The sequence below is a fragment of the Staurois parvus genome, unplaced genomic scaffold (assembly GCF_062004578.1).
Source record: "Staurois parvus isolate SC_StPar_1 unplaced genomic scaffold, SC_StPar_1.0 ptg000608l, whole genome shotgun sequence".
NCBI lineage: Eukaryota > Metazoa > Chordata > Amphibia > Anura > Ranidae > Staurois > Staurois parvus.
In genome coordinates this window covers 281,792-301,945 of record NW_028318404.1, presented here as the reverse complement: position 1 = coordinate 301,945, position 20,154 = coordinate 281,792, and the positions used below count along the sequence as shown (strand labels likewise).

Here is a 20,154-nt window from a genome sequence, read left to right as displayed (position 1 = left end):
TTACATTTATCAACATTAAACCTCATTTCCACATAGTTGCCCAATTAAACAGTGCATTGAGGTCGGCTTTTAAGTTGGAGACATCCTGTAATGACGTTCTTCCACTGCACAGCTTGGTGTCATCTGCAAAGACTGAAATGGGATTTTTTATCTCAGACCTTATATCGTTTATAAATATATTAAAAAGTAAGGGTCCCAACACTGAACCCTGGGGTACACCACTGATGACCCCAGAGCATTCAGAGTATGAATCATTAACCACTACTCTCTGAATGATCTTTTAGCCAGTTTTCTATTCATTTACATACGTATTTTTCCAAGCCCGTAGACTTTACCTTACACATTAGCCGTGTGTGGGGAACTGTGTCAAACGCTTTTGCAAAATCTAAGTATACCACGTTTACCGCCACCCCTCTGTCCAAGGTTTTGCTCACCCCTTCATAAATAGAAATCAGATTTGTTTGACAACTTCTGTCTTTCATGTATACATGCTGTCTATTGCTTAAAATATTTGTTTCCAGCACGAATTCCACTATGTGGTCTTTTATTAAACTCTCCAGTATCTTCCCAACTATAGAAGTTAAACTAACAGGTCTATAATTACATGGTAAAGATTTTGGCCCTTTTTACATATTGGCACCACATTGGCCTTACGCCAATCCAAGTGGTACTTTGCCAGTCATTAAAGAGTCCATAAAAAGGAGAAATCGCTTTGAAATGACAGAGCTCAATTCTTTAAGGACCCATGGGTGTATGCCATCCGGTCCAGGTGCTTTATTCACCTTTATTCTTTCTAAATGTTTTTCGATTGTATCAATTGTGAGCCAATGTGGGTCATCTGGAGCTGTGTCAATACCATGCCCATTATGGACAAGAGCTCCCCCATGCGCCTTTGTATACACAGAGCTGAAGAAGGTATTTAATAAATTTGGCTTCTCTTTGTCCCCAGTCACCCACTCTAGATTATTTTGTAAAGGGCCTACATGCTCAGACCGAACCCTTTTACTATTAACCTCTTCCCGCCCGGCCTATAGCAGAATGGCGGCCGGCAAAAACCCTTACCTTTCCGGGTGGACGCCATATGGTGTCTTTTCGGGCATGCGCAGTTTGCGCACCTGCAGAGCCGCGCAGCGGCGCGATCTGTCACCGGCCGTGTATCTTGGACATGGCCGATGACAGATCTGAGTACTAGCCCCGTTGCCTGTACCATGTGACCAATCACAGCAGGTCACATGACAGTTGTATACAATGGATAGCTTCATTCATGCTATCCATTGTATACTAGTGTGTCTAGCTGTGAATGGTCACAGCAATCACATGCACAGGCTGGGCCAATCACAGCCCAGCTGTGCCATGTGATTAGCTGTGGCCAAATCACAGCTAAGTACAAAAAAAAAAACCCTGAATGAATCGATGTCATTCAGGTAAATGCTTGCTTATAGCAAAGTAATTCTTTGCTCTAAGCAAATTGTGTAAAAAAAAAAAAAAAATACTGATCACTTCCCCAAAGTAGTATTATGTTACTATGGTAACATTGTACTACTTTGGTCATAATGTAATATGAAAAAAAATCTTAAAAAAAAAAAAAAAAAATGGAATAAAAAATTAAAAATATTATTTTCTTTTAAAAAATTATAATTTTTTTTATCATACTGTCACCAGTCAGTGTCCCTGATCACCGCCATGCCAGTTATATGATGACGCTGTACTGCACTGGTGACAGTATGTAAAAAAATAATAGTGAAAATATTTTTTTTAATTTTTTAATTTTCCGAAAAATTATGACAAAAAAATACAACTTCAAAAAACTCGCCATGCCTCTTATGAAGTACGTCGGACTGTCTACTCTGCAAAAAGGGGTCATTTGGAGGATATCTGTATTGTTCTGACATTCTTAGACCTCAAGAAATTAGATTGGCTGTCAGTACTTCAGGATTGATCAATATTCAGATCTATACCATAGTTTGTGAACTCTGTAACGTTCCTACAAACTAAATAATACATCCTAATTTGGGTTATTTTCACCAAAGACATGTAGCAGAATACATCTTGGCCTAAATTTATGAAGAACAATTATTTATTTGCAAACCTTTATAACAGAAACAAAGAAAAATGTGATTTTTCTTTCAAAATTTTCAGTCTTTTTTTTGTTAATTTAGCAAAAAATAAAAACCCCAGTGGTGATTAAATACCACCAAAAGAAAGCTCTAGTTGTGTGAAGAAGATGATAAAATTTTAGTTTGGGTACAGTGTTGTATGACCGTGCAAATTGTGAGAGCGCTGAAACCTGAAAATTGGCCTGGGCAGGAAGGGGGTAAAACTGCCCGGTGTGGAAGAGGTTAATATATTTGAAGAATTTTTGGGGTTTGGTTCTTCTATCTTTTACAATCTGTCGTTTGTTTTCAATTTTTGCAGCCTTTATTTCCTTTTTGCATACTCTGTTATATTCTTTGTAATGTTTAAAGGATAGCGTTCCTTCATTTTTATATTTAATAAAAGCTCTTTTATTCTTATTATCTATAGCTTTTTTAACTATAGCCACATAGGTTTGATTTTTAGACTTTTAAATTTGTTGCCCATGGGAATATATTTTGCAGTGTGTTCACATACAGTCTTTTTGAAGAACTCCCATTTCTGTTTTGTGTTCATTGATGCCAATATTTCCTCCCAGTCTAAGTCTTGGAGAGCAGCTCTCAGCCTTGGGAAGTTGAACGTTTTTATTCTTTCCGTATGTGCTTGCTGTTTACTACTAACAATAAATGAAATCATGTTATGGTCACTGCTACCCAGATGTTATTTTATATGGACATTTGTAGTAAGCTCTCCATGGTTTGAGATTACCAGGTTCAACAGAGCATCATTCCTAGTTGGGGCCTCTATCAACTGTACCATACAGGACATGAACTACCATGTCCTGTAGTAGGTTTAAAAATGTTTGCCCTTTAACTGTTCCTGCAGTACCATTACTCCAGTCAATTTCCAGGTAGTTAAAATCCCCCATTATTATCACTGTCCCAGCCCTTTCAATCTGTGCAAGGAGTTGAGTCTCCACCTCCTCATTAACACTGGGAGGCCTATAACAAACTCCAATGATTACCTTTGTAGTATGCACCCCCATGTGCAGTTCCACCCATAATACTTCAGCCTCATCACACTCTCCCATCAACTTTTACACTTTCACACTCGCTCTGAGAGCACTTCTCACATAGAGACAGACACAACTACCTTTCTTATCTACCCTCTCTCTCCGAAAGAGAACATAGCCAGGGATATTAATGGCCCAGTCATGTGAAGAATGAAGCCAAGATTCAGCAATACCAATTAAATCATAGTTCTCTTCATGCACCAAAGCTTCCAACTCACCTATTTTGCTTGGCAGACTTCTGGCATTGGTGAACAAACACTTTAATTCATTGACACCTTTTGCACACATATTTTGCATATTTGTTATTTCCATACAAATGGTACCAATTCCAGTGGTTGTTTGTAACATGGGAACATTTTTATCTGCCATAGCCTTCCCCCCCATCTTTCCCCATTCCACCCACCAATAAGTACTGACTCCTGTCTGATCTGTCTACCACATTATAATCTAATTCTCCCTCCCCCCTCGATCCTAGTTTAAATACTCCTCCAGCCTTTCCATAAGCCCTCTCCCCCAGCACAGCAGACCCCCTTCCATTTAGGTGCAAAGCATCTCTAGCATATAGTTTGCACTCCAATGAAAAGGTAATATTTCAGAGAATATCACCTTGGAGGTCCTTCCCTTCAACTTGCAGCCTAGTTCTTTAAATTGATTCTTAAGGAACCTCCAACTTCAATGTATTCTGTCATTGGTTCCAACATGGACCAAGACAACTGGGTCATGCCCAGCCCCCTTTCAGTATTTGATCAACCCGGTCCATCACATGCTGAACCCTGGCACCAGGGAGACAGCAAACCATTCGGTTGAGGTGATCCTGGCGACAAATTATTCTATCAGTCCTTCTGATTATAGAATCTCCTACTACCACCAGCTGTCAGGGCCTTCCTGCACTACCCTCACCACCACTCCCAGATGGTCTGCCCTCCCGGCTGTTACGGATAGCAGTAACATCCAGGGCTTCCACCCCTTAGCTTGCCACCCCCCCATCTTCACCCAACTTGGAAAATCTGTTTGGGTGCTCAAACCCAGGGCCTGCCTTCCTTTTGTGTGCGTCCCTACCACTCCCTCTCGTTACAATAACCCATCTTTCTACCTGATTAGCCCCTCCGCCCTCCACATCAATCCCATTAGCTGCCTGCTCAGAGAGCAGAAGACCCCTTTCATGGTAAGCGGTTCTGCCCAGTGTTGCAACTTGCTCCTCCAGATCTTTAGCACGAGCTTCTAGAAGAGGAACCCGCTCACATCTGTAGCAGCGGTATCCATCCTGGAGCTGTTGCTCCATTGTTGCATACATGCAGCACACTGCACTGCACAAAACCTTCCACCCTGCTAGCACACATTATCCCAGTTACAATATTAATAGGAAATACCAGATGTCACAGGTTAGTAGTGTAGTGGATTGTGATAGACAGTCCACGTTTTATTAGATGATCAGTAAAATGACAATTTTATAGTCTTGCTACTTTATGTTTCTTGCTCTTTAAAAAAATTCCTTACTCTCTTAAGTAAACAATCAGATATAGGTTGACAGAACACTGATGATAATTAAGATTTAAGGAAAACTCTGGTATTACACATCCCTGGGATCAGTGGTTTGGATGGCTGAGTTGCTGGCAGAAAGCCCTCGCCCAAGCAGGGGTGGTTATCCTGGGTATTATCATTCTAATGGCAATAGTCGCCTGCTGTGTGATCCCTTGCATTAAGAGGCTAATAGGGAAAGCTGTGAACGAGATCTCCCCTACATTCCTGAACTATAACAATGTTGAACTCCCCCGTGAAGAAAGGGAATCCTATACTCCCTTACAGACCATGGCCCCTGATCATCATATTTCAGATTTATAAAAAAAAGGGAATGCTACAAATTCCCCCCCCCCCCCCAACAGACAACTATAAGCAGGGAAAGACAGTGCCTGACTGTGGCCTTCTCAGGACGTATCGAGACTCTAGGGATGGATTAGCCACTCAGGGGCTCTATATGCGTCTTAAAAGAGTTCCAGGGGGAGGGCCACCAGGCAGTTAGGACATCAGAAGACATAGGGACAGTCAGGAATAAAATAGCTATTTTAAGGGGGGATTGTAGTGGATTGTGATAGACAGTCCACGTTTTATTAGATGATCAGTAAAATGACAATTTTATAGTCTTGCTACTTTATGTTTCTTGCTCTTTAAAAAAATTCCTTACTCTCTTAAGTATCAACACGGATGGAAGAACACGCAGAAACCCAATGGACTTTTCGCCCAATCAATGTATATGCTTTGCCTGCATCATATGCCCTATAAATGATACTGTTAGTTCCTCAATAAAACAGAATTTTAGGAAGTTGACAAACTGCAACAGTGTCAGTGTCTTTCTTCCACGTGCACGTAATTCTATATTAATTTGGCTCACTGGTAGATCACGGTAAATGGTCTGTAAGTGACCCAGTCCAAAACATTTTGTCACCCAGCGTGGAGCCCGGGTTTTCTGAACACTGGACCAGCCGACCGAGAGTGGATGAGGGGGACCGTGGAGCATTCCAGACTCGGAGACTGATCACCTCCTAAAGCGGTAAGTGAATTTTTATGTTTAATAATTCCTTACCTGCGTAATCTGGAATTGCCCAGCGGGACTACTCACCCGTCTGGCTGTCCGTTGGTCAGCAGCAAAGGACAGGTACTTGCCCGGGGCTCCTTTGAACCCACCTGTCAGTGTAACGTCATCTACCAGTGTGATATGTCATCTACCAGTCTTTTGTGTTGTCTGTGTGTACCAGTGTGATTGGTTGGGTTGTTGTTGATGCGCCTGTGAGGGAGGGGAGAATTACGGCAAAATATTCGTCAGGAGTGGACAGGATACACCCTGGTTTGAGAGAGGGTGCCGGGAACTCGCAGTCGCAGTAATGGTGACTGACGAGGGGAACTCGTAGTCGCAGTAATGGTGACTCGAGGGAAAAAATAACCACAGCCAGGGATTGGTCTTGTGGGGGAAAAAGAAAACTAAAAAAAAAACAAAAAAAAACATTTTACTCCCGACAGGCGTGTCTGATCACACTGTGTATGTGGATTAATGTTTGGTGTACACGAAAGAGTGGGGATTGGTGAAAGTAGTAGTAGTACAGTGACAATCGTAGCTCCTGATATATTGGTTTACAGGGTTAATGTACATTATTCTCAGTGTAGCTGACAAATAGGGAAGTTACTGGAGGAGAAGCAGGGGGCGAAGTGCTGCGCGGGTTCTGCTTACACTGTCTCACGACACAGCACTTTCAGAACAGAGTGACGGCTTTGGGGACCACCTTAGGGTCCCCGGGAGGGAAGTAAAACAAAATGAGACAGAAACTTATAAAGCCAGAGAACAGTTCGTTTGCTTGTGAACTGGTGGAGAAAGCTGTGTAAAGAGAAGAAAGGGCTTCTAATGAAGCATAACATGTTAAAGACAGCAGAAACTTGGTTTAATGTGGCCCGCGCCCTACACCATGAGGGGTGGGTGGAGCAAAAACTGAATCAGGACGGGGGAGTTGTATATGTATATTACAGGAAAGGAGATGCGCCCGGCAAGGCGCCGCCCCCCTATGATGATGGCCCGTACTGGAGGTGCGAGGCATGTGGAAATACAGGAAGGCCGCACCCCGAGAGTCCAGATTTTTGCATACCGTGTAGTCAGAACCTCCGGATATGTAAGGGGTGTTCAGTTAAGAATCCGGGGTGGGAGGAGATTTGCAAGGGATGTGACCGGAAGCTGACTATGCAACATCTGATGCTTCCAACTCAGTCACCTCCATTTCCGCCTCCGGCCCCGCCCCTTCCGCCCTCATCAAAGATGGCGGCGCCCAGTGAAGCCACCGGAAGCCATGTTGACTCTGGGCTTAGTACACCATACACCATACACACCTATTGCCAGCTGCCCCTTTGCCCAGTGCTTACTGTCTCTGGCTCCCAACCACCTTCGGCTCTCCACACACCCCTGATGCCTGTAGTACCACCACCACCAAAACAAACAGAGGCTTCAGACCAAGTTGAACTGAAGACACCCACAGAATGGCCGGGCTGGAATTTTACAGATGTGGTAACCCCTACCTCTCTGCCAGACAGAAGAGGATGGGCTCAAGAAAAGACAGTGGCTGCGGCAGTCCGCCAGGGTACCCGAGAGGATGATGCTGTTTCCATTTGTTCCCAACGGAATGATCCATTCTTAGAAGGCCATGGTCCAGAGAGCAAACCACTCGTTCAACTTCCCCCAACCACAAAACCCCATCGTCAAAAATTATCTATGTATGAGTCTGGAATGGGAGCAGACTCAGCACCTCATCCCTTTTCTTCCACTTACCACAATCCTGTCTATCGCCCTCAAGGATCTGAAGAAGACCATCCCCGCCCGGTGCCCAACCTACCTGATGCTCCTATCATGTATGTGGCCTTCACTCCATCCCAAGCCTCCGCACTAGTCACAACTCTCTCGGACCCGGAGAAACACCAGATGCCTTTTTACCGGCGCATAGCCCAGATCCACAAGACCTATTCCACAGCTTGGAGGGACCTGGTCAGTCTGTGTGAGATCAAGGCTGGGTGTGCATATTGGCCTATAATGGAAAAGGATCTCACCAGAGTAAAGCCAAATGAGGACACCACTTATGCCTCGGGAATTTCTTTCTGTGACCAGTTGCAGCAGTGGGCCAGAGAGAGACTGGCGGACCAGGCCACCACATTGCAGGACATTACCCAAGACAAGACTGAGTCGGTGGAAAAGTTCCATACCAGACTAACACAGGTGTTTACAGACCTGGGATTCAGTGTCCATTACAAGGTACATACTCAAATGCTGGCCTCTGCATTTGTATCAGGACTAAAGGAGTCTGTTCGCAAGGGTTTGATCACTGCCCGTCCAGAGTACCGTACCGTCCACCTGGATATACTGCTGGTGGCAAAAGGTCTGGAAGCGGCCCAGGTGGCCCAGAAGCCGACACCACTCATGTTGTCGGCTGGAGAGCAGGTCTCCAGAAGAAACCCACTTGTTTGTTTCAACTGTGAAAAACCAGGATATTTCAGAAGGGTGGGAAGAGTCTGCAATGCCACCACCTGGCTGAACAGGGCTGCAAGGTTTCAAAGGACAAGTTACAGTGGTGCCAAACTTCTGTCTTTTTTTTTGGGACATTGCATTTCCCAAGCCACTCGTCGCCTCACGCCGGATAGAGTACGGGCTATCCAGAATGTCCCAATATCTCAGGGACCAAAAGCCCTGCATGTTTTCCTAGGGTTGGTTTCCTATTGTCGTTCCTGGATCCCAGAAGCCTCCATCTTGATGCAATCCCTTTATGATGCCCTGAAATCTGAACCCTTCTTCCTGACAGAAAAAGCTGTACTTCCATCGCCTGAGAAAGGCCATTTCCACTGCACCTGCATTAGGCTTTCTGGATTACGATGAGCCCTTCAAATTTTTTGTGGCTGAGAGGCAGGGTCATGCAACAGGAGTCCTGGTACAACGCTACGGAGGTCACCTCCGGTCTCTAGGCTATTATTCCGGCAGGCTGGACCCAGTTGCACGGGGTGGTCCCTCCTGTCTGAGGGCTGTTTTTGCTGTCCATCTTCTCCTGGATAAGACGGCAGATTTGGTCTTAGGACATCCACTCACACTTCTGGCCCTCCATGACATCACTGCAATATTGAATCAAACCCAACCCAAACATCTATCTGCTGCCAGACATCTGCGACTACAAGGCTCCCTCCTCCTGCCTGATCATGTTATCCTGGTCAGATGTACCCAGATAAACCCTGCAACTCTTCTCCCTCTTCCGGGGGGGGGGGGGTAGAAGAAACAGAAGAAGACACCGAAGACATGGCACCAGAGGATATGGCACATGACTGTTTGGAACGTATGCAGGCAGAAACTACACACCTACCAACAGTCCATGATACGCCCCTATCAAATCCTGACCTAATACTTTTTGTGGATGGATCCCGCTTTGCAGATAATGCTGGCAACAACCACACTGGATATGCTGTGACTACCGACACAATGGTACTGCAAGCTAGACCTCTTCCACCTTTTATGTCTGCACAAGAGGCTGAACTAAGGGCCCTCACCAAAGCCTGTGAATTAACAAAAGGAAAGACAGCTAACATTTACACGGACTCCAGATATGCACTGGGGGTTGTACTTGATTTTGGCCTAATCTGGAAAATGAGGGGCTTTTTCACGGCAGCTGGGACTCCTGTAAAGCATGGAAAGGCGATCAACCGCCTTATGGAAGCACTCTTACTAACAGCCCAAGTGGCCATACTGAAGGTGAAGGCCCACGGTAAATTGACCACTATGGAAGCAAAAGGAAATCATCTGGCGGACATGGCTTCTAAGCAAGCTGCGGTCAGGGAGCAGGAAGAGGATGAAGAGATGTGCAGTGAGGTGATGCCTGTGCTAATTCATCAGCCCAAGGACAACCAACCCCAGGAAGCCCAGGATAACGCTTCAGAAGAAGAAAGGAAGGAATGGATACAGAAAGGAGCAGTTGAGGACAAAGGCTTGTGGGTGGTGGGGAAGAAGGTTTTGCTTCCCAGATCCTTATATCCGGCAACAGTGCAGTGAGCACATGGAGCGTCACACCTGTCCAAGATGCTAATGAACTCTTTGATCAGTAAATACTATGTGGCACCCGGAATTACGGCTTACACAGACAGATTCTGTAAGTCTTGTGTTGTATGTGCCAAGTGCAATCCTGGAAGACCTGAGAAACCTCCAAGCAAACATCTGGCCAGGGCACTATATACATTTCAGAGGATCCAGATAGATCATATCCAGATGCCAAAAAGTGGACGATTTGAATATGCCCTAGTGGTGGTGGATATGTTCTCAGGATGGCCAGAGGCATTCGCAGTAACCAACCAGATGGCAAGAACCACTGCCAAGAAGCTGCTCACGGAGATAGTCTGCAGATATGGAGTGCCCGAGGTGGTTGAAAGCGATCAGGGACCGGCTTTTACTGCCAATGTCACAAAAGAGATCTGGGGGGGCTCTGGGGGTCACACTTGCGTTTCACACACCCTATCATCCCCAGAGTAGTGGGAAGGTAGAGCGCCTAAATGGGGTCCTGAAGTCAAGAATGTTAAAAATGGCCCAAGAGGTAGGCATGGGATGGCTGGACAGCTTGCCTATTGCTCTTTTCAACGTTAGATACACACCAAGGGGAAGTCATGGGTTGTCTCCCTATGAGATTTTGTTTGGGTCCGCCCCTAGACTGGGTACCTACTATCCTCAATAATTACAGTTGCAGTCTGACTCATTGACAAAGTATGTGATATCTTTGGCACGTGTGTTGACTAATATCCATGCGCAAGTTTTCTCCTCCATTCCAGATCCTGAGGCGGACATAGGAACACACACTTTACAACCTGGAGACTGGGTCTTGGTCAAAAAGTTTCTGTGAAAACATACATTGGAACCCAGATATGACGGTCCTTTCCAGGTGCTCCTGGTGACTGCCACTTCAGTGAAGTTGGAGGGAAAGTCCACCTGGATACACGCTTCACATTGCAAGAAGGTTCCAGATCCAGAGGACGAGGCCCTGTCCGTGTCACCCACACCACAATGATTGTGTTGCATATCCTTTTTTGGTGGAAATGGGAGGGGGCCAACAGGTGGCCATCACTCACAAGGGTGACTCCACCCAGTTTTGGTATAATTCATCCAACACACAAGTAGCAACATTTTTCTTCAATCATAGCCTGTGCAAGAACACACCTGTCCCCATTGCCTCCACAATATATATATGTGTTACAGATAATTATTGGGGAGCAGATTGTGGCTACTGGGGATCAGTGGGATGGAACACGAGACCGGTTTGGGGGTATAAGCCACAAAGTGCAGTAGAGCGGAAAGACCGGTATGGAAAATCTCTAATTTCCCGAATGACACTCACTTACCACCCCTAAGGTAGATAGGTGATCCACCAAAATGAACAAGCAATTCACTGTAGCCATCCCCCTTACTCTGACCATAGAGAGTCCGGGAGATCAGGGAACTTACCTTCTAGGGGTGTTATACCCCAGAGGTGGCACAATCCACCATTGTGAGTTCCAACTGAAAGATATATACCTTTCAAAAGAGTGGTTGGCCCCCTTAATCATTCTCTCCCTTCTCCCAATCCCTTGATGTCTAAATTTCAGCAGTTGGGAGAAATGGTGGCTCTGGCAAACCCATCCTTTGAGGACACTATGGCAGAAGAGACAGGATTCTCAGACATTAACTTGTGGTTAGAATGGATGAGGTATAATGCCAACTCTCATAATAGGTCCAACTGTTATGTGTGTGGTCATGCCAGACCACATCTGGGGATGGTGCCACTAACCCTACCAGATTCCATAGAGGAGTGTGTCTTAAGCCTGTATACTAACATCTCTACGAACCAGTCTTTATGTGAGGACTGGAAGCAGCGTTACCCCCTAGTCCAAGGAGACGGAAAGGCCCCAAATGGTTTAACTATATATCCCGGTAATTATACCTGCTATGCCAGTTACGAAGGAGGAAGGTTCCTGGGGAATTTCACAAAGGGATTCTGCGCTGCTTATAGCACAGCCCAGTCAAATTTAACTCAAAATCAAGTTATGTCGTTGAGGGATATATTCTGGATCTATGGTGATCAGAAGATTAAGACCCGACTGACGGGGAAGTGGAGAGGGGAATGCACCCTTGCCAAGGCCATAATGCCACTGCATATACCCCCCCCCCCCCATGCAACCAAGCACAAACGGAAGTGCCCCACAAGGGAGTTTTGACCCCCATGTCTATATAGATGCGACAGGAGTCCCAAGGGGGGTACCCGATGAATTCAAGGCCAGAGACCAGGTGGCCGCAGGATTTGAATCCCTATTCCTCTTCATCACTGAGAACAAGAATGTAGATTGGATAAACTACATCTACTATAATCAACAACGGTTTGTAAACTACACACGAGATGCCCTAAAGGGGATAGCAGAGCAGTTGGAGGCTACTTCTAACATGGTCTTTCAAAATCGTATGACACTCGATATGTTATTAGCTGAAAAAGGGGGGGGTCTGTAAAATGATACCAAAGACTATGACCTGCTGTACGTATATCCCAGATAACACAGGCCCAAATGGGAAGGTGACACTGGCCATCAAGAGGTTGGAGGACCTGTCAAATGAACTTAAGGAAAACTCTGGTATTACACATCCCTGGGATCAGTGGTTTGGATGGCTGAGTTGCTGGCAGAAAGCCCTCGCCCAAGCAGGGGTGGTTATCCTGGGTATTATCATTCTAATGGCAATAGTCGCCTGCTGTGTGATCCCTTGCATTAAGAGGCTAATAGGGAAAGCTGTGAACGAGATCTCCCCTACATTCCTGAACTATAACAATGTTGAACTCCCCCGTGAAGAAAGGGAATCCTATACTCCCTTACAGACCATGGCCCCTGATCATCATATTTCAGATTTATAAAAAAAAGGGAATGCTACAAATTCCCCCCCCCCCAACAGACAACTATAAGCAGGGAAAGACAGTGCCTGACTGTGGCCTTCTCAGGACGTATCGAGACTCTAGGGATGGATTAGCCACTCAGGGGCTCTATATGCGTCTTAAAAGAGTTCCAGGGGGAGGGCCACCAGGCAGTTAGGACATCAGAAGACATAGGGACAGTCAGGAATAAAATAGCTATTTTAAGGGGGGATTGTAGTGGATTGTGATAGACAGTCCACGTTTTATTAGATGATCAGTAAAATGACAATTTTATAGTCTTGCTACTTTATGTTTCTTGCTCTTTAAAAAAATTCCTTACTCTCTTAAGTAAACAATCAGATATAGGTTGACAGAACAATGATGATAATTAAGATGGCGCCTTCATCCGGAGTCTCACCCTTGGTGACTCATTAGGAGAAAAGTATCTTTTAATGTAAACAACCCCCAATGATTGGAAGATATCAACACGGATGGAAGAACACGCAGAAACCCAGTGGACTTTTCACCCAATCGATGTATATGCTTTGCCTGCATCATATGCCCTATAAATGATACTGTTAGTTCCTCAATAAAACAGAATTTTAGGAAGTTGACAAACTGCAACAGTGTCAGTGTCTTTCTTCCATGTGCACGTAATTCTATATTAATTTGGCTCACTGGTAGATCACGGTAAACGGTCTGTAAGTGACCGAGTCCAAAACAGTAGACTCCTGTTATAATTTCCTGTTTTCAACTCCGGTTTTTTAACTCCCCTTATCAAATGTCCAGTTGGTCAAAGGTCCAGCAAGCAAAGTACAGGCAAGCTCAAGAATGAGCAAACCCAGAGTGAGTTCTACAGCAAGTTATATTATAGGACCTGTTTCACCTGTGACCATTTAACCCCTCCCCTTAAGAGACAGTGGAGGGTCCTGCAAGGATGCTCTGCAGGTGCCTACTGTCCTCTTTATCAACTGATGATGGCATTGGTTTTTGAAATGCTGGCCGGTAGAAGGTCGTAGTGACACACAATGAAATACCTGTGGCTTTGTGTAACTAAAAGGCAGGCTTGATCCACCTCTGGCTTGTATACAATTTTTGGGCATTTTTTTAGGCATTTTGCCAAGGCACCCTGGTTTAAAAAGGCTTAGCATGGATGAGGATCTAGAGTGATTTTTCTCTTTCAGCTTGCAGGGGTGAACAAGAGAAATCATGGCTGGTGTTAGACAGTTTTCCAGTCATGTAAATAAGCACATGCAGTCACAGTAGTAGTAGATCCCAGAGATGTTTATTGGGAATTTGGCTTGTAAGAGATTTTGCACTTAAGAAGAATGTCAGTTAATTATAACATTCCTGATGGTAGTTTTACTGTTTTGCTTACTTCATTATTGGCTCTTCTTTGTGTACAGAAGTGTCCAATGTGTAATAGTGATAGCAGCTGTGCGGCTGCCCTTCAGCATAGTAACGACAGGGGGTCGGTCACCTGGCACTGCTACCATTCACAAAAGGTCTTGTTTTTTCACTGAATACAAGGCATTCTCTGACACAGTGGTCTCCAAACTATGGCCCGCGGGCCTGATGTGACCTCTTGCTTGCCTTTAACCGGTCCTTGTGGAATCTTTTTACAGATATGAAGCACTATTCCTCCCACTGATCTACAAGCTAAAAGTTTATTTCTTTCACTGACAGTAATGATGGGGCATTATTCATTCCACGGATACTAATGATGGGGCACTACTCATCCTACTGACACCATCGATGAGGCATTACGTCTCCCACTAACACCTATGATGGGGCATTATTCTTTCCACTGACAACAAGGATAGGGCACTGTTCCTATTACTAATACCCGTTATGGGGCATTATTCTTTCTCCTACTGAACACAGGTGCTATGTAATTATTTTACTCTCACCAGTCGAGCCCCCGCTAGAGTCTGAAGAACAGAAAACTGGCCCTTTGTTTAAAAGGTTTGGAGACCCTGCTCTAATAGAACGGGTTGAAGACTATGATGTCACCACCCCATCTCTCCACCGCACCTTGTATTTGTTGAAAAAATGCGTGATGTTTTGTGAATAGCTGTAGGGCTAAGCACCCACTGTGGTTACAAGACAGAAGAGCAGCCACTTAGCACTTGACCTGCAAGACTGGTGCTATCACTGTATTAGTGGTGACTACCACAGTGATTTTCAGCTTCCACAGATATCAGGGAATGAGATTTGCATACTGGTGGACCAGTGTAACTATACAATAAATTCATACCAAATTTTATCAGTGGTTTTGAACAGAGCAGCCCCGATTCTCCTCTTCTTGGGTCCTCCGCTGGTGCTCTTTGCTCCTCCCTCCTGCCTAGTGCCCCCATAGCAAGCAGCTTGCTATGGGTGCACCTGAGCGGGCTCACTCCCAAGCCACTGCTCTGCGTGTCCATTTACATACAGAGCCGTGGCTTGGCCCCACCCCCTCTCTCTCCTCATTGGCTCACTGACTGTGATTGACAGCAGTGGGAGCAAATGGCTTCCATTGCTATCTCAACCAATAAGGAGGGAGAGTCTCTGGAGAGCCAAGGCTCTGGAGCACATTGCTGGATCGTGATGGGGCTAAGGTATGTATTAATGACTAAGGTAAGAATTTGGTGGGGGGGGGGGGGTTGCTGCTGCTGTACACAGAAGGTTTTTTACCTTCATGAAGGTAAAAAACCTTGTGCCTTTACAACCACTTTAAAAAATTGCCCATGTGTTTAAAGTACAGTGCCTTGAAAAAGTATTCATACCTCTTGAAATTTTCCACATTTTGTCATGTTACAACCAGAAACTTAAATGTATTTATTGCGATTTTGTGCGAAAGACCAACACAAAGTGGCACATAATTGTGAAGTGAAAGGAAAATGATAAATGGTTTTCAAAATTTTTTACAAATATGTGAAAAGTGTGGCGTACATCATTTGTATTCAGCCCCCTGAATCAACACTTTGTAGAACCACCTTTCGCTGCAATTACAGCTACAAGTCTTTTTGGGGATGTCTCTACCAGCTTTGCCACTTTGTGTTGATTTATCACATAAAATCCCAGTAAAATACATTGATGTTTTGGTTGTAACATGACAAAATGTGGAAAATTTCAAGGGGTACGAATATTTTTTCAAGGCACTGTAGTTCTAAAGCCTAAACATTTTTTTACCTTAATGCATTCCTTGCACTCTATCCTGCGCTGTGCCTGTCTGCCTCTCTCCTCTCACTTCCTAGTCTCACAGGCTTTGCTGAGGCAGCGGGAGCCATCGGCTCCCACTGCTGTCAGTCAAATCCTGTAATGAGGGGGTGGAGGGGCAGGGTTTAGCTCTGCTGTCTTCGTCTACGAACAAAGATAGAGTGGCTTGTGAACGAACCTGTAGGTGTGCCACAACAGGAAGCGACTTTCTATGGTGGCACACCGAGCAAAGGAGGAACCAGAAGTGCTGGCAGGGGACCCAGGAAGAGCAGTGTCAGGGTCGCTTTGTGCAATTCTACTGCAGAGAGCAGGTAAGTATAAACCTGTTTTGTTATTAAAACATTTGGGTTTACAATCACTTTAAGTGTTGGTGTAAAAAAAAACAAAAAAAAACCCTTTGCTCTATGTTGTTCAATTCAGTCTCAATAAATGGTTCAGTTCAACATTAAGTGAAAGCCAAAAATTGACTGCCCAGTACTGCTAGTCATGCAATTCATCTCTTCTCCCCAAATAGAACAGATTTCTGTCTCTTTTAAAGTGGATTTGTACATATTTTCTTTTTCTTTTTTTGGTCTCATTTTGAGCATTGATATATTTCTCTTTTTTAATGTCAGGTAAATAAGAAATATTGCATGTGAATATTATGTAATATTTTTATCAGCCAGAATATGGCGCTCTAGGCTCCTTTTATTGCTCTCTCTACTGAGCCTGTATTGAAAAAATATCTTGTTAGTCAATGCTGAAATCCAGACAGAGAGAAGAAGAACAGAAGAGCACAAGAATTCAGTGACAATTGGGTTACACTGCTACTTGCAAGACAATTTAGACACTGAAACAAACAGTAGTCAGTCCAGTATAACTGCTCCTACTCCAAGTATTTCTCAGTTTGTCAGTGTCCTGGGAGAATGGATGATGTTTCTGTGTCCTTTATTGCTAGCTATTTTGTCTTTAATTAGAATTATTCTGTCTTCAATCAGGATTCCTCTATAAGCTGCCAAGTTGCTCAATATGCGGTTATCCAGATCAGTAGCTCCCCAGCTAGACCCCCTGACCACACTGAGCTAGATGATTGCAGGGCTAGCCTGTGATATGACCATTAGGTACTGGGCTGTACACTGTAGTTCTTTCCAGACCAGAATTGACTGTGATAGTGGAGAACTTTTCATGTCCAGAGCTGTGACGCAATCCCAGGTGTGACCTCGTGAGTAGGTCACGTGGTCTGAGCACTGGGAGCTACCTTGTCACTAAGGCCACTGGCCACCTTTTTAAGCTCCCTGTCAGTGTACCCTAGAATGGGTTAACGCTAAGGGACTGAGCGCTAATGTCATTACCTGGGAAGAATGTTTCACATGCATCCTTTGTTCCCTCTTTCCTGCCATTCAGCTTAAAGGAAGCACTTTCCCACCGCTCCTGACTTAAATGACACACAGATTTATCCTCAGTTCACATCTTCTATCCGCCTACAGTGAAATGGTAGCCTCTGGCAGCCTAACAATTTCCTACTATCAGCTGCAGGTTTCATATGTATTCGAGGTCTGGTATATCCTGAGCTGCTTTGCTCCTGCCTTGTAGTGCAGCATCTCAGATCCTAGATGCACGAGGAAGAGTTTTACTGCCCAGGGTGCCTACAGCTTACAATCCCGAGGGCTTGACACTGACAGCCTGGACTTTTTCCCTCTGTTTGAGTCTTCCTTAGTTCCCTTGGGTGTGGTGCCTCATGGCACCACTGTCATGCAGGATTTTCTAGGCAAAATTGCAATTTTGATTGCGTTCTCTCATCACAAAAGTCATACAAGTGCTTTCAAGCCTTTCCTAGCAGAATCTTTATCTGATCTTCATTCAGCATTTGAGCCTTCAACCACTGAGCCAATCAGACACAGAGTCTCTTAAATCCTTAATGGACGATGCTATGCCTGATTGCATATAAAGGAGGTGTCAGCACCTGTGGTAGTGAGCCTTTGTAGATACTCAACTTGGGGTTCCCCAGGGCGCGGAGCCTAAGCCCCAGCCTGTTTCTTCACCAGAGCCCCTGATGGTGGGGATGGACTTGCAGCAAGCTGGGACCAGGTTGCGGCCCCCAGGTACTCCCAGCTGAGGATGAGGAGACCGCTCTTGGGAGAAGAGTACAATGGGAGGAGACAAACGGAAATCCGATAGACTAGCTGAGGTCAGGACAGGCGCAAAACAAGCACAGTCAGCGAACGAAGCCAGGGTCAGTACACAAAAAGTCAATGCAGAATACAGGCAATAGCAACACACAGGAGCTCAGACAACTAGGAAGTTGCTCAGGCAAAGTGGCCTAGCCTGAGCATGTCTTATATAGGCAGGCAAACAAGGAGGCGGGCCAGGAAGGAAAGGAAATAAAACCCAGAGAACAGCAGACAACGCCCATAGGTGAGCACAGACAAACACACATGTGAAGGGATCAGGACAGCATTGCAGCAAGGAGGTAAGAATACACAAACAAGAAACTGCAGGCTAACTTTTGACAGGAGGGCTGTCTCCTATTGATGCAGTTTGCGGCACTTTAATCTTGAGGATCAATCTGCTGGTTCTACCTATGCTGTTCCCAGACTAGACTCTTTTAGGATCCTCAAAGCACCAAGGAATTTCTGTAGCACCATTGATTCCCTGGCATCTTTCATGGAGAATAGAAGAATCTTCGACATGGTGTTTACTCTTCCCAAGCGGCTGTTAGTCTTGTACCCATTTGAAGACTTTGCTAACACAGGATAATGCTGGATCCACAACAGGAGCAGCCCATTTTTTTTAACAAAGCCTTAACAATCTCTGTGGAGGATGCAGCTGTTCTAAAGATCCCATATACCTAAGGAGAATGGAGGCCTGGCTGTTCCAAATCCATTCTTATACTTTCTGTCAGTGCAGTGTTAGAAGTTTTCCATAACCTAATATCTAATATCTGCTTATTAACGTTACTAACATATGTATGAATGTGTTGGATCTTAATAGAATAATTGAGTTGTTATATTTTTATTTGTTCTAGATTGTTCTACATTAATACATATGTATATGGATATATATCTTGTTTTTTTTCTCTACATTCTAGCAACATGTGGTAGTAATTAGTCATGAATTGGCTAGCTAGCTTTCCTCCCCCATCCCCCCCCATCTCTGTGGGTAGGAGCTAAAGTTTTACTAATAAGAGAATTTTAAGAATCTATTTCATACATGTTAAGCATACAAATTTTATACTGTAATATGTCTTGATTAGGATATTTATATATGATATAACTTTATATTAAAATTACTTTTGGGAGATTATGTGTGTGTGTGTATGTATATATATATATATATATATATATATATATATATAATGTATTTGTAACACATCCCATCCCCCCTGTCTGATGGAATGTCAGTGAAGTTGTGACTAGAGGATTAAATTTCAGACTCTCTCCTAGGGGAGTAAGACTGAAGTTCAATACATCTGTCACCAGGTATCATTGTAGGACTATAAGAACCAGAGAGAAAAAACAGCCTATTTTTAGGAGAAGGTGGGGCTGAATTGCTCCTTATAGAGCAGAACGAAGACTTTTTAGTGGGACATTTTACAAGCTGGGCTAAGGAGCTCACAGACTCACACGACGCACACACACAATTATACATACAATTTTTATCTCAAGAACATAACTATATTTTTTGGACATTATCTAACATTCTGTATTCCAATATTTTATTCCTAATTTTATGTAATATTATTAAATCCATTTTTGAGTTTATGCAAGAGCTGGAAGGACTCTCTATTTTGGACTTTTCGCACCAATGCAAGTAAACAAAATATCGAGACGATCCGGTATTTTACAGTGGCGAGCCAGGCCTTTTTTCTCCTTCGCTTTGATGAGAGGGAAGGTGGCTGTATGGTCAGCAAAATATGAAGTAAAGCTTTCAGGAGAAATAAAAGCCTTCAGCAGATGACCCTTCGGCATATTCAAAACAACCTAGAATCAGAATTGGTGAGAATTTTGTGCAAATGCAAGAAAACGCTGTTCCTTGGTGATGTAATTTCCCGCCAAGAGAGAAAAGCCACGTTACTTGAAGAAAGACCTTCTTAATCGGTAAGTAATGGATTTTATTGATGAATTATCTAGAGAGATTAAATTAGAATTCAGAAATCTGTCTAAATTTGTTAAAGATGATGAACTTTGGCGGTACATGTATAATGAGTGCTTACAGGCTAATATTAAGATAGAAAAATCTAGGTTTTCCTTTAAGAAATTGAGCAAACAAGTTAGAAATATAATGAAGTTAGTTAACATTTTTAACGTCATGATTTTTGAGTTTCCTAGGAATGCTGCTTGTGTAATGGAGTCAGAGCAAGATAACAGTGTATGTGCTAATTGCTAGACTTTGACTGAGCAAATAGTT

At 44.1% G+C, this 20,154-nt stretch overlaps 1 long non-coding RNA gene across 2 annotated transcripts in view; it reads left to right on the top strand.

Annotated features, from left to right (window-relative positions):
• The window catches only part of LOC149449660 (uncharacterized), a 131,703-nt gene that overhangs the window by 99,303 nt on the left and 12,246 nt on the right, over nt 1-20,154 (top strand). The window contains exon 4 of one of the 2 annotated variants that reach the window (XR_016315381.1): nt 10,472-13,194. The exons of the other annotated variant lie outside the window; for it this stretch is intronic. This is a non-coding gene — a long non-coding RNA (uncharacterized LOC149449660). Of the gene's footprint in view, nt 1-10,471; nt 13,195-20,154 lie in introns of those variants that run through there. 2 annotated transcript variants of the gene reach the window in all.